The following is a 15,175-nucleotide window of genomic DNA, read 5'->3' as shown; positions in this document are numbered from 1 at the left end:
AAATTAATTAGAATGATTAGTACCTATAAGTATCATATTAAAGCTATTAAGTGTGGAGATAGAGATTAAAAAATACTGAAGCTCTTCAGTTAAAATGATCAAATAATTTACAAGGCAAAAATAATTCGACTCATGTTCAATTTTTTTAAAGAGACATTCAAAGCAATCCCATAATGTAGTAGGACTTTCAAAAAATTAGTAAAATAAAGTGTGAACCAAGTATTTTATATCTAGTTAAGCATTCCTTAAATAGAAAGGTTATAGAAAAATTCAAGCACACATGAATTTAGGGATTGCTCTACTAATGAGACCTTTTAGAGAAACTAGAACATGCTCCATCTAAACAAGAGATGCCTGGGGAAAATTCAGCAAGAGAACTAATAGTGAGCATTTTAATGTATGCAATTTAAATTTAACGCTAAAACAAAAGTAAGGATGAGGGTGGACTACTAATGTACAAGTTCCTTACGTTGTGATAAAGTATAATTTTTTAATGGAAGGAGAAAGAAAATATAAAGAAGAAATTCGAATGCATGCATTGATTGTTGTGTAGACAATGGGAGATGAAGGAAAGCACTGAAAACTGACAAACCAGGTGGTAAAAAACGAGCATGACAACTGGGAACTAAAGGCATTAAAAGGCCATAAGTCTAAAGGTAATAACTAGAACGAAGTTCCGTCCTCCCAAAATACATCAAAGAAAATTTGATCTTATTATATGGAAAAAGTAACATAAAATTATAACATAAAACACGTAATTGTAAAGTGTTATGACAGAAATAAGACCAAACATATCAGACATGTCAATAAACCTGAACAGCCTTAGTTCACCTATTAAAAGAAAAATATTTTCAATTTGCTCATTGCTCATAAACGGAGACTTAACTACATGAGTATGTTGTATTCAAGAGGCAAACCTAAAAAAAGTGCCTTACAAAGGCAAAATATTAAGGGATGGACAAAGACATATGAGGCAAATACAAACAAAATAGAAGGGTTAACACTTATTTTATCAGACCTACTACAATTTAAGCCCACAAGCATTAAAGGCAAAAGGAGGTATTTTTAGAACTAAAAGTTCAGTTGACACAAAGATGTTAATAAACCACAATAATGGGAATAAAGGAGAAAATAACCTAAAGAAATTACCTTCTTGACTATCTAAAATAGGCATGCAAAAATACTGTAATTTAATTATTTAAGTTTTTTTCTACATGGATTTGGTGTAATAATTCTGAGATTTTGCATATTTGAGGATTAAGCAAATTAATACATATGTTTTAATGATGAAATTAAAAGTTATTATCATTGAAGAATGGAGTTGCACATAAATAAAAGGGAAGGCCCTAAGGTATTGGTTTGCCCATGACCAGTAACAGTAAGAACCTATAATTTTCTATGTCAATGACACTGTAGGAAAAAAGAGCACAACTATTTTCTTGATGTTGGTTTCTAAATATAGGCTCAAGTAAAAGAAAACTAGGCTACTTACCAAAATGGGTGATTCCAAGACTGGGGCAAGGGAAGCACAAGTCTGGAATATCCTGTTGTACAAAAGAAGTAGAGAGGGGTCAAAATAAAAAAGGGGCAGTTCCAACAAACAAAACATCATTTTGGTGAGATTCATATAGGTTTGTACTTGTAGTTATACTTCATACTCATTAGTGCATTTGTTCCCATTGTATGAATATACCAAAATGTATTTCATGCATTCTCTGTTGATGGGCATTTGAATAGTTTCCAGTTTGCGCCTATTAAAATTATGTTGCTATGAACATTTTGTACATGTCTTTTGATAAACATGCATACATTTCTGTTTTGTTCATATTTATAAGAAGGAATGCTAGGTCAGAGGGAATAAGTATATTCTGTTTTGATAGGTACAAGTAATCAATTTTCTAAAGAGGTTTTACCCATTTACTTTCCTAAGAGCAGTGTATGAATTCTAATTGCTTTATATTCTATCCAAACCTCACACTTTTCTGCCTTTTTATGTTACCTATTCGGATTTTTAAAGAAGTCAGTAAATTGAGATAGATTATCTCAAGTAATGACTGTTAATTGGCAGCTGACCTCAGCATAATTATACTCTGAAAGTCAGGAGATAGTAGAAACTTTATCTTTAAAAAGATCTTCCAGCTTCTGTTCCAGACTTCTTATAGCCTATCATCAGCATAACCAGAATGATTTTATCAAAGCATTGTCAGATCATGTAACTTCCCACTTCAGAACCGTCCAATAGTTTTCTATCTTATTCTAAATAAAGGAAACGACCCACCCCACAAATCCTTAATATAATGAGATCTTCATGAATTAGCACCCTTTTATAATTCTGACCTTCTTTCCACCTCCTTATATGGCCCCAGCCACCTAGACCTTTTCTCTGTTCCTTGACCACATACCAAGCATTCTCCTATCTCATGTTCTTTGCAGTCTGTTTCTTAACATGAAAAACATTTTCCCCAGATGTTCACATGGCTTCTTCATCAGGTCTTCTCTAAAACTTATGAAACATCAATCTTCCTATCACTTTCTACCTTTTTTTTTTTTTTTTTTTGGAAATAGAGTGTTACTCTTGTCACCCAGGCTAGAGTACAGTGATGTGATTAGTGCTCACACCAGCCTCAATTTTCAGGGCCCAGAGCACAAAAATGCAGGTCCAATTTTAAAAACTTTAAAAGAAAAATTTAAGTCTTCTGGACTCAAGCAATCCTCCCGCCTCAGCTTCCCAATTTGCTGGGGCCATAGGCACATGCCACCACATCTAGCTAATTTTTAGAAAACTTTTGTAGAGACAGGGTCGCCTTACGTTGCCCAAGCTGATCTCCAACTGCTGGGCTCAAGCAGTCCTCCTGCCTCCACCTCACAGAGTACTGGGATTACAGGCATGAGTCACCAGGCCCAGCTACTTTCTATCTTTGTTGTATTATTCTATTCCTTAGAATGTATCTCCATGTAACATCTTAACTTTACTTCTTGATATTATGTGTCTGTCTCCCTTTATTAGTCCATTAAGCAACGCTTTTTTTTTCAGGTTTTAAAATACACTACTGTATAGCCATGGGTTAGAACAACAACCACCACATAAAAAATTGGGAATAAATTAACACATTAATAAGTTAATAAAACCTAACAAAACATTGGTCTTCAATATTTTGATATTATTTGTATAGTTTTACTTTTTCTTTGGACTTACACTGCTTTGCATTCATATTGATTTTTGGCTTGATTAATTTCATAAGTTTTGGAAATTTTTCAGCTTGCATTTATTAAAACATAAATTTTTCTTTTTCTCTTTATTTCCTTCTGGAACTATAGTGACACATAGTTTAAACTTTTATGCCATATTCCTATGTCTCTTTCATGCTTTTCTCTGATTTTAATTTCTGTAATTTCTCTGTATTTCTATCTGGACATTTTCTATTTCTTAGTCTTAAAATTTAGGAGTCTTCTGTTATCTCTTAAACACCAACTTACATTCACTATATTTTTCATTTCTATGAAGCGTTTGCTTCCTGTTTTGTGGATTCAAATTATCACATGAAATTAACTTCTTATCTATTTTATTAAAATTGTTAGTTCCATTTAAATCACCTTTGGAAAATTCCAGTGTTTTGATCACTTGTGGATTTGCTGTTTTATTTATGTTCTTGATTTTTGTCATTTGGTCCTTATTTCCTCTTAATTCTGATAATTGTTTTAATTTCACATGCATGAATAATACCAAAGACCCTAGATAATATTTTTTTCTCCTTAGTGGTTTAATTTTTTTTCCAATAGGCAGAAGAAGTTTGGGAAGATTATCTTATCCCAGATCAGGTATGCCATTTTTTATAATCCTAGAGTTTATCACTTTTGAAGTGAAACTCAAATAACTTGAATTCTTACTGTAGTTCTTCATTCTTGTCATGCTGGGATATCAGTTTGTCTTCCAGCAGCACTCAATATTCTGGAAAAAGTGGTTATTGTTATGGTCATTTTGGAATCTGTTTTATGCTTTCTGAGCCTCTCACCCAATAAATGAGCTCTTTAACAGTTGGTAAATAGGCTGGGCACAATGGTTCACACCTATAATCCCAGCACTTTGGGAGGCTGAGGTGGGTGTATTACGAGGTCAAGAGATCAAGACCATCCTGGCAAACATGGTAAAACCTTGTCTCTACTAAAAATACAAAAATTAGCTTGGCATGGTGGTACGTGCCTGCAGTCCTAGCTACTAGAGAGGCTGAGGCAGGAGACTCGCTTAAACTCGGGAGGTGGAGGTTGCAGTGAGCCGAGATCATGCCACTGCACTCCAGCCTGGCAATAGAATGAGACTCCATCTCACAAAAATAAATAAATAAATAAATAAATAAATAAATAAATAAATAAATAAATAAATAGTTGGTAAAAAAGATAAAATTATGTGGAGAATTTTGAGGTTACTCAATTTTCTTTTCCCAATAATGATACTTTTGTAGTCCCTGAAGTCCTTGTTTTCCTCTGGTTTATTTAAATACATTTTTTAAAACTTTATTTAACTGCTTCTAGTTCATGCCAGGACAGTTAGTTTAAAACAAGTTAGGATATTCTTGCTAAATGTAAAAATTTCTCTGAAGATATATTTTGGATTAAAACATGCAGGTATTTCAAATAAAAGAAAGCTGTGGTCTGAAAAATGAGAAAAAAAAATCTCCTTTCATTTCTAGGTGAAGAAATATTAATGATAAACCCAAACACCCTTCTTTCATTGACAGATTTTTAAATTTAATAGCAGAGAAGGTACCGATACCCAATAAGTATCATGGAAATTTAAAGTCCTTTTTTTTTAACATAAAGTTGATAAGGAAAAAATTATATTTTTTCTCACGGTATAGATATCTGTCTTTTCTTCCTTTCTCTCTTTCTTTTTTTTTTGAGATCGACTCTGGCTCTGTCACCCAGGCTGGAGTGCAATGGCATGATCGCAGCTCACTGCAACCTCTGCCTCCTGGCTTCAAGAGATTCTCCTGTCTCAGCCTCCCGAGTGGCTGGGATTACAGGTGTGAGCCACTACACCCAGCTAATTTTTGCATTTTTAGTAGAGGTGAGGTTTGCCATGTTGGCCAGTTTGGACTCAAACTTCTAGCCTCAGATGATCGACTGCCTCGGCCTCCCAAAGTGCTCCCAAATACAGAGATATCTATATATCACTATAGATAGTGATATATAGCCTCCCAAATATCTATCTATATCTATATCTTTATAGATATCTATATATCTTTACAGTGAGTAGAATAGAATATTTCTAAAAAGAAAACAAAACAATCACAACAAAAATAGTTCTCTGTATGAAAAAAGGTAAAACAAAAAGGAAGACTGGCTACATAATTTTCAGAGCCCAGAGCACAAAAATGCAGATCCAAATTTAAAAACTAAGAATTGCAAAATACCTATAGCAGAATATTAAACATGTTTTAGAGACTAGTAAATATTCCTCCTTTGTTTCTAAAACTTATAAGTAGAAAATGATCAAACATTTACCTTATTGTAATGTTCTAAATGATTTGTATGGTGCACAATATGTATACATGCAGTAACACATTATCCACTGGGGAAAACATTCTATACAATAACAATATGTACATGAAGTACTTATTCTTTTAAAAGGATATATGTTAGCTGTGTAGAAAAATAACTTACACTGCTCTTGATACAGCAAAAAATGTGTTTTCTATAGTAAATATAATATATATCTTCTTGAGAGCTCTTCTGAGAGCTGCCATTTATGCACATGGAGCCATTGTTTTCATTCTACTATTAATACTTTATTTTGAGCCCAAACATTCACCAATGTTATCACTTCTTTTTCATATCATGATACAGTTTCTTGGTAAAAATTAAGTTAAATGTAAAATCATACAGTGGAACATTACAACTCCTCCAATTTGAAATAAATATGACAAAACTAGGTATCAACTATTGCTTAATAATTAAAAAATAGCTGATTACTTAACATTCTTCCCATTAATAATGCTCTCTCATACTTTTGAAACTGGTTTTTCTATTCCTTTCGCTTGGAATGCTTTTATCATCCTCATCTAACTCTCAATTCCTTGGCTATATTTCAGATTTGGTTTAGACATAAATTCATAACGTTGGAACTTGCTGGCTGCATTCTGGCTGACTCTCTAGTTCCATAGCATCTGACCGATCATTGATGGGCCACTGGATATAGAATACTAGAATAATGTGTCTTGTATTATCAGTACCTCTGTTCCTCATGGCAGATCCCTGCTTTTGTAATCTTTGTATTCCTAGCATATAGTAGGTGTTCAACAAATAGCAGTTTGACCAAACTGACATAAATACACCAATTTTGTTTGTAATTTTATTCATCAAACATTTCTTGAATACCTAGCACTTTTCAAACAGCGGACAAATACCAGTGAGAAAGACAGATATGGTTACTGCCCTTACATAACTAAAAATACCAGCAACAAAGATTAAAAATGAAAAAGAAATCTACTATGATCACAGCTATAAGGAGAGGATAGGGTATCAACAGGCGTGTAACAATGATCTTAGGATTCCAAGATTACTTAGCATAAAATGATGTTGTTAAACAGATGTCTTTAGTATTTGTATTAAAAACATTATCAGAAAGATTGTGCAATGATCAATCTTGTTAAGCCTATTGTTTTATTCTTAGTGATGTTATCCCCCTTTTCAATTTTAGACTTTATTTTAAATGTATATTATTAACCAGCTTTCCAATGAAACATCTTTACTTTATATCTGCTCTTTGACAATATTAAAATGTATATGTTGATATGAACTGTGAAACATACTATCTTATTGTTAAGCCTTCTGTTTTAAGATGTAGATGTAATTTTAATGACATATATCAAATGATATATAATTAACTGATTACATATCAAATGATTACAAAGAAGCTTTGTTAGAGAACTCCATTCCAATGTTAGTATAAAGTAGAATCACATGAAGTTATAAGTGACATAGACTCTAAGATTATCTTGTCAAGTACTATAATATTTATATCTCTGTCTATTTGCATACCAATAGATGAAATATTTATTTTCAAATCTGACTTTACTTAACACACATATTATAAGTGTGCTCATTTTTACTACTTGGGCATAATTTATATTAAAAATTGAACAATTTATTATCATCCTCATAAGTAAAAGGAGCATACACTGTCTTGACTACCAACCATCTCGGAATAGAAATAGCACCTTGGCGGATATGTTAAATGGGAAATAGTGCTTTTTTGTTTCCTATATTTACTATTCTTTGTCATCTTATATTATCCAAACCTGAGATGCCTAGACATGAGTAATTTTAGTAACTCAATCTCACTTATTTTGGAGAAACTGTTATTCAGCTTTGGAAAATTAACTTTTGTTCATCAGTCATATTGCTTGAGATGGAGATAAGTTTTCGATCTTCATGAAGAAAATATTTGGACACATCCTATGCACTATTAGTTTCCAAGTATAAGGTTGTTAACTAGTTACAAATTATAGTGAAGCAAAGTCATCCAAAAAAAGGAAGAAAATTCTAATTTTTAGCTATAAGATGATCCACATGAGTTGGGCTACCTTCTGTGCAAACCTATAAGTGTTCTCCATGAGTTAGTAGTTAACTAATTAACTAATAGTAGTTAATAGTTATGATACTAGTTATTAGTAGTTACTAGTTAGTATTACTAACTAGTACTAGTAACTACTATTAGTTACTAGTTAACTAACCAGTGAGTTGTGGCCTTGGGATAACTTTAAAGTCTTCAAATTCTAATACTTAAGTTTATTTCACATGTGGACTTCTGAGTTGTTTATTTTTCAGTAGATACTATGAACAACTTATTTATTACTTTTTCCTAGGTTTCTTAAAAGACTGAGACCCCAGATGAATAATTTAATTTTCCCTACCCATTGGAGAAGGTAGAAAACTACCCAACGTGCGTAGTCCGGCCTTTGATCCTGGAACACTAGGACACGATTAGTTTAGAAAAATAAATATATTCCAAATAAGCTAAGATTATTTCTTCCTGAGAGCAAAGGAATAATATAGCAAGTTAGCTTTTCTATATTAATTTAAAAGCCTACATGGGCATGGATATTAAATGACATGTCTCTGTTAAAATTGTAAATACGTGGCAAAAATCTTCTTAGCAGTGATAAAACATAGAAATACTTGTTTTTAACCTCAAAAGATATTACTTACATGTGAATATATTAGTCCCTGTACCATATCTGAGCTATAAAGAGTGTCAAATAATGTCTTCTATAAATAAAATAGAACCAATTTTTAAAAAGCTAAAAAAAGTAAACTATTTGTAAAACATCTTGTTCTAAATTATTTTAAATATTTAAAACCTCTGGTAGAAACTATTATTAATATCAATTTTGCTTTTTGTCTCCAGAGACACAAAAAATAAAAATCACAGTAAAACAAACTTGAAAAAAAGTTCAGATTTCCAGAGAATAAAATTAATACTTCAGATATATTCCCAGAGATTTATACTTGTATTTTCTTTCTAAGCATATCTTTTGGTTGAAATCAACGCTTACATATAAACCTGTCTATGTAATTTTCAGGACTCAGTGCAACATAAAAGCGCCACGTTAAAGAATTATTAATAATTACAAGATAGCAACAGCAGAGGGTTAAACTAAGCATGGTGCCATCTTTGTATTGGGTCCTGTGTGATTCTGAGGTTACTTGCCTAAGAAGTGGGCCGTGCTTATACTTTCTCTCCATAGTTGCTTCTCATTCTATAATTGCTTCACTTTTATGCCCCTATTTCCATTTCAAACTCATGTTGGGGCTTATTACAAAGTATATGAATATTTATTAAAAATATTGAAAATGGTCATAATTTTATTTATTTATTTATTTTGAGATGGAGTCTCGCTCTGTTGCCCAGGCTGGAATGCAGTGGCGCAATCTCTGCTCACTGCAAGCTCCGCCTCCCAGATTCACACCATTCTCCTGCCTCAGCCTCCCGAGTAGCTGGGACTACAGGCGCCCGCCACCATGCCCGCTAATTTGTTGTATTTTTAGTAGAGACAGGGTTTCACCACATTAGTCAGGATGATCTTGATCTCCTGACCTCGTGATCCGTCCGCCTCGGCCTCCCAAAGTGCTGGGATTACAGGCATGAGCCACCGCGCCGGGCTGAAAATGGTCATAATTTTAATGCAAAAAAATATGTTTGAATACATTGGTTAGTGAATTGTTGATCAGCAAGTATAGTCGAGAAAATTATCCTCGGCTGATTCATTATAAATACTGCAAGAAATAAAACCAATGAAAGTCTTTTTTGGTTAATTGGTATCAATTGCCCTCGTATGGATTTATGTAGATGAAATCATTTAGTGTTTGTAGCGTGCATTGATAATCATGAACAAATTATTTGTATCTAATACTGTTGTAGTGTGGGCTAAGCTTTGCTAAGTACCCACTAAGAAATTGAGACCAATAAAATGCAATGAAGAAATGAGCACTACCTATTATATTAATGTGGAAATTACTCAAATTTGATTACAAGTGGAACATTTGAGAAAACTGCTATTTAAAGTTCCCTATTAAAAATTACATTTGTCTATTTTAAAATTTTGAGGCCGGGCACGGTGGCTAACGTCTGTAATCCCAGCACTTTGAGAGGCTGAGGCGGGTGGATCACGAGGTCAGGAGATCGAGCCCATCCTGGCTAACACGGTGAAACCCCGTCTCTATTAAAAATACAAAAAATTACCCAGGCATGGTGGCGGGCGCCTGTAGTCCAAGATACTCGGGAGCCTGAGGCAGGAGAATGGCGTGAACCTGGGAGGCGGAGCTTGCAGTGAGCCGAGATCATGCCACCGCACTCCAGCCTGGGAGACAGAGGAGACTCTATCTCAAAAAAAAAAAAAAATTGAAATTCACAGAGGAAAGCTATTGTATTATGGTTAAAAATAAGTTATTGCCTATATTTTAGATATATTAGTAATAACAGTCTCATATTAAAATACCAAAAAAGATGGATGTGTATCATGAATTAATTTGCTTTTGTAATATTTAAAATATAGCAATGTGTATATGCATAGTAGAAAATAAAACAGTACTAAAGTAACCATAGTTCAGTGGAATAGTTTCACCTCTGCCCAGGGCCAAATCCCAGAAAACTTGTTTATTACCTCCAAATTATTAAATAGTATGCTCTATGGGTCTTTAAATTTATCATCATTAGAAATTATCTCCTGACTTATTGTTATAACAGCTGAGACTCTGGATCATATTCATCTTCCCTTATTTCTTTCTACTAATTCTTCAACCTCCATTTTTTGTACTGTTTCAGATCCTCTCTTGATTTGACTCTCAGCTGTTAATTTCCCTTCCCACCGTTCTTTTTCTGAGAGTTATAGCTTTGCCTTTATGTTGTCCAGGTTAATAAAATTTATATGTGTGAATAATGAAGTTTTTAAACAAGGCGGAAATGAATAAATGACTTGTAACCAAGCCACTTGCATAGCCAGTAGTATGCTGATGGTGAACTTCCTTCCCTGTTGGTTCAATTTCGTATCTCTGACCTACTGAAGAATGCAATCCACATCTTGTTGAAATTGATTATATTTTCTTACACTTCAGCTAAAAAGTATGGTTTGCTATGGTTGTTATATATTAGGATCAGGTTTGCTTTATTTTCCCAGAATTTCAAATATTTGCTTTGTTCTTATTGAGTGAAGTAATGTGAGCTTCCTTAGTATAGCCTTATTCTATTCCATATATTCCTTTTTATCCAATATGGTTTTTTCTTCCAGATTTGTTTTTACAGGTCACTCAACTTAGGCTCTAATTTGGACCTCTTTTTTAAGTTCTGCTTCTTTGCTCATATAGCAAGTTGCCATTTCATTCTCCTGGAATGCCAGATGAATTTCACTATTGCTGGTATAGCCATCATTTGTTTTTACTTTTAACTCCTCTTTTCCTTGTTTATATGTAAAAACAAAACTTTCCAAAAAATGAAGGTAATAATAAAGAAAAAGGAAGGAAAGGAGGAGGACAGAAGTGAAGAGAAGGAGGGAGGAAGGAGGAAAAATATAGAAAATGTGGAAGGGAAATGAGGAAGATATAAATTGGGAGGTAAAATTTTTCTGAGTCGAATGAATCCATAGTTACAGAATCCCAGCTTCCCAATCATATTTTATAATCAAAGAATTCAATATATTTTACATTTTTTGTATATTCTACCGTGATTGATGAAAATCTGATGTAATTGACTTGTATTTTCACTCTGGAAACTTAGCGTTCTGCAAATTCGAAGTCATATATCCAGGTACAGTCTTATTTATTTGTATTTTCCACCTTTTCAAAAGGGGACTTAGCAGACCCTTCCCATTTTGATATTTTTTCTTTATTTTAAGCTTTTATAAGTTAATTCTCTTCCAACAGTAGTTATTTACTCTTCTCCATATTTTTTCCTATTCTCTCCTTATCAAATTCTGTAATTCATATATTGACACTATTGGAATGTTACATTATGCCTCTTTTCTCTCAAAATCAACTTTTTAAAGTTTTTATTTAACTCTAAGTAAGAAGATTTTCTTTCCTTAATTTCTAATCTTTAGGGTTTTTTTCTTTTCCCTAATAAATTTTATTTATATTATTGTTGTTGTTTAGGGACAGGGTCTCACCCTGTTGCCTAGACTTGTGGTACAATGGCACCATCATAAGCTCACTGCAGCCTTGAAATCCCAGGCTCAGTTGATCCTCCTGCCTCGGACTCCCAAGTATTTAAGAATACAGGTATGCACCTGGCTATACATGCTTAGTTTTAAAAGTCACTTTTGCCTTCTCCTCTCCACCCACTCCCCATCTTTTTTTTTTCTCTCATTGTTTATAACATCATGTTCTGGCTTTATGTAATCAACATGTTCTTGAATCTTTCTGAAAATATAAATTTAAGATGTTTAAATTTTTGTTTGAGGCCTTTAATTCTCTCTTCATTCTTTTTATTGCTCTTTATTCTTTTTGACTTTCCTTTTTTTGCTCTGCTGCTGACTTTTATCATATGTATAACAATCAGTATAGATATCCCCATTTAAATGTATGGACAGGGACATTTTCTAGGTAGCTAGAACAGATTTCCCCTATTGTTGAAAGGAGGAGAACACCATAGACATATGTAAGGATGCTGACTGACTCACTTCTTTTTAGGATGAATAAACCAAAATTCTGAATTTAAGCCAAGGGCCTCTCAAAGGTCAGAAGGCTTTAAACATTGGAGCCAGCATCTACCCTAGGATCTCTAATCCTTTTAGGAATTTTGATAAATCTTTCATGTGTCCTTTAAGTCTCCACTGATCCAGATAAAGCGTAAGGTACTTAAACTCCCTGTATAATCAAAAATGGCCAGATACAGGACAAGGGGTATAAATAGAGTGAAGTCAACTCTTCCAGTTGTTCCATATATGGACAGTCTATTAACCACCCACACCCCTCGCCCTCTTCCTACAGTTTTATACCCCATCTGATTCTCCTGCAGACTCATATCCAGGTACCTTTTTGGTCCTGTTCTGACCTGTCTGCCAAAATTGGCTGCATTATTTTCTTTTGCCATTTTCTCCCTTACTTCACCAGTAGAAATGTGTCAACAATCTCTTTACTTTCTTAGACAGGGGTTAAATGTATTACTCAACCAGAGTTGCTCATTCCCAAACCACCCATGCATCCCTAGATTTCTTGGATGGCACAAGTCCATTTGCTTACCCTCATTGTAAATGGACCTTAGGAAGGATAAAAGAGAGTGTATATTCTCAGAGCACTCTTTGATGATTATCTTTGTTCCTATTTTATGCACTCCTCTAGAGAAGTTACATTTTTCTATTTATTCCTTCCACAGCTATTCTTAAAATTAACAAAAAATACATGTTCCTACCTCCCATCAAAAATGTATCTAATTCCATTTTTTAATAAACTTCACTGTTATAAAGTCATTGCTTATTTATATACAATGCAGTAATTTTCACTCTCTTTTTAAAAGTTATCATTAGCTCTGTCATCACTTCTTCCGAAATTCCTTTCCTTCCTTCTGGTTTTTGTTATTTTCATAATAGAAAATTGTTTATAATTCTGTCAACCACAGTCTGCAAGTAGTGAACTTTCTCATTTATTATTTTGTCTAAAACTGTTCTTTTTATCTTGATTTTGAATGATACCTTAGCAGCATATGAATATCTAAGTGTTAGTTATTATCACTGAGCAAATGGAAAATGTTTTCCAGTGTCTCTCTGTTGCAAATATAAATACTTTCATTGGTCTAAATTTTATCACATTTTTATAATGCCTGCATTTTCTCCCTGTTTTAAAATTCCTCTATCTTTTGATATTCTGCATTCTGCACTTTCTATTTTAAAATTCTTGTTTGTTTTGATATTCTTTTTTTTTTTGACATTTCAGATGGAAACTTTATTAAATGATTCTGTATTACAAAAATAACCTGTGGGCTTGACAAATAATATCATGTAAATAATCGATAAGTTGGCCATCTAAACTGAATTTTCAAGGGAAATAAAAAGAACTTTGGTTCGTGACCAAATAATAATGTGTGATCAAGCTCCATGCTATATGCGTTAATGGCCGAAAATTTGTTTATTTTTGTTGTTTTTTTGTTTTTTTTATTTATTATTATTATATTTTAAGTTTTAGGGTACATGTGCATAATGTGCAGGTTAGTTACATATGTATCCATGTGCCATGCTGGTGCGTTACACCCACTAATTCGTCATCTAGCATTAGGTATATCTCCCAATGCTATCCCTCCCCCCTCCCCTCACCCCACAACAGTCCCCAGAGTGTGATGTTCCCCTTCCTGTGTCCATGTGTTCTCATTGTTCAATTCCCACCTATGAGTGAGAATATGCGGTGTTTGGTTTTTTGTTCTTGCGATAGTTTACTGAGAATGATGATTTCCAGTTTCATCCATGTCCCTATGAAGGACATGAACTCATCATTTTTTATGGCTGCATAGTATTCCGTGGTGTATATGTGCCACATTTTCTTAATCCAGTCTATCATTGTTGGACATTTGGGTTGGTTCCAAGTCTTTGCTATTGTGAATAATGCCGCAATAAACATACGTGTGCATGTGTCTTTATAGCAGCATGATTTATAGTCCTTTGGGTATATACCCAGTAATGGGATGGCTGGGTCAAATGGTATTTCTAGTTCTAGATCCCTGAGGAATCGCCACACTGACTTCCACAATGGTTGAACTAGTTTACTGTCCCACCAACAGTGTAAAAGTGTTCCTATTTCTCCACATCCTCTCCAGCGCCTGTTGTTTCCTGACTTTTTAATGATTGCCATTCTAACTGGTGTGAGATGGTATCTCATTGTGGTTTTGATTTGCATTTCTCTGATGGCCAGTGATGGTGAGCATTTTTTCATGTGTGTTTTGGCTGCATAAATGTCTTCTTTTGAGTAGCGTCTGTTCATGTCCTTCACCCACTTTTTGATGGGGTTGTTTGTTTTTTCTTGTAAATTTGTTTGAGTTCTTTGTAGATTCTGGATATTAGCCCTTTGTCAGATGAGTAGGTTGCGAAAATTTTCTCCCGTTTTGTAGGATGCCTGTTCACTCTGATGGTAGTTTCTTTTGCTGTGCGGAAGCTCTTTAGTTTAATTAGATCCCATTTGTCAATTTTGGCTTTTGTTGCCATTGCTTTTGGTGTTTTAGACATGAAGTCCTTGCCCATGCCTATGTCCTGAATGGTAATGCCTAGGTTTTCTTCTAGGGTTTTTATGGTTTTAGGTCTAATGTTTAAGTCTTTAATCTATCTTGAATTGATTTTTGTATAAGGTGTAAGGAAGGGATCCAGTTTCAACTTTCTACATATGACTAGCCAGTTTTCCCAGCACCATTGATTAAATAGAGAATCCTTTCCCCATTGCTTGTTTTTCTCAGGTTTGTCAAAGATCAGATAGTTGTAGATATGCGGCATTATTTCTGAGGGCTCTGTTCTGTTCCATTGATCTATATCTCTGTTTTGGTACCAGTACCACGCTGTTTTGGTTACTGCAGCCTTGTAGTATAGTTTGAAGTCAGGTAGGGTGATGCCTCCAGCTTTGTTCTTTTGGCTTAGGATTGACTTGGTGATACGGGCTCTTTTTTGGTTCCATATGAACTTTAAAGTAGTTTTTTCCAATTCTG

The 15,175-nt window shown here is 33.9% G+C and overlaps 1 long non-coding RNA gene across 1 annotated transcript in view; it reads right to left on the bottom strand.

Annotated features, from left to right (window-relative positions):
• Nucleotides 1–15,175, bottom strand: part of LOC134758937 (uncharacterized) — a 927,638-nt gene that overhangs the window by 560,889 nt on the left and 351,574 nt on the right. Inside the window, exon 3 of the long non-coding RNA XR_010134715.1 lies at nt 1,493–1,544. This is a non-coding gene — a long non-coding RNA (uncharacterized lncRNA). The remainder of the gene's footprint in view (nt 1–1,492; nt 1,545–15,175) is intronic.

This window comes from Gorilla gorilla, chromosome 6, assembly GCF_029281585.2.
Source record: "Gorilla gorilla gorilla isolate KB3781 chromosome 6, NHGRI_mGorGor1-v2.1_pri, whole genome shotgun sequence".
NCBI classification, from domain to species: domain Eukaryota; kingdom Metazoa; phylum Chordata; class Mammalia; order Primates; family Hominidae; genus Gorilla; species Gorilla gorilla.
The sequence above is the reverse complement of the archived record's forward strand: the minus strand, read 5'-3'. Positions and strand labels throughout refer to the sequence as shown.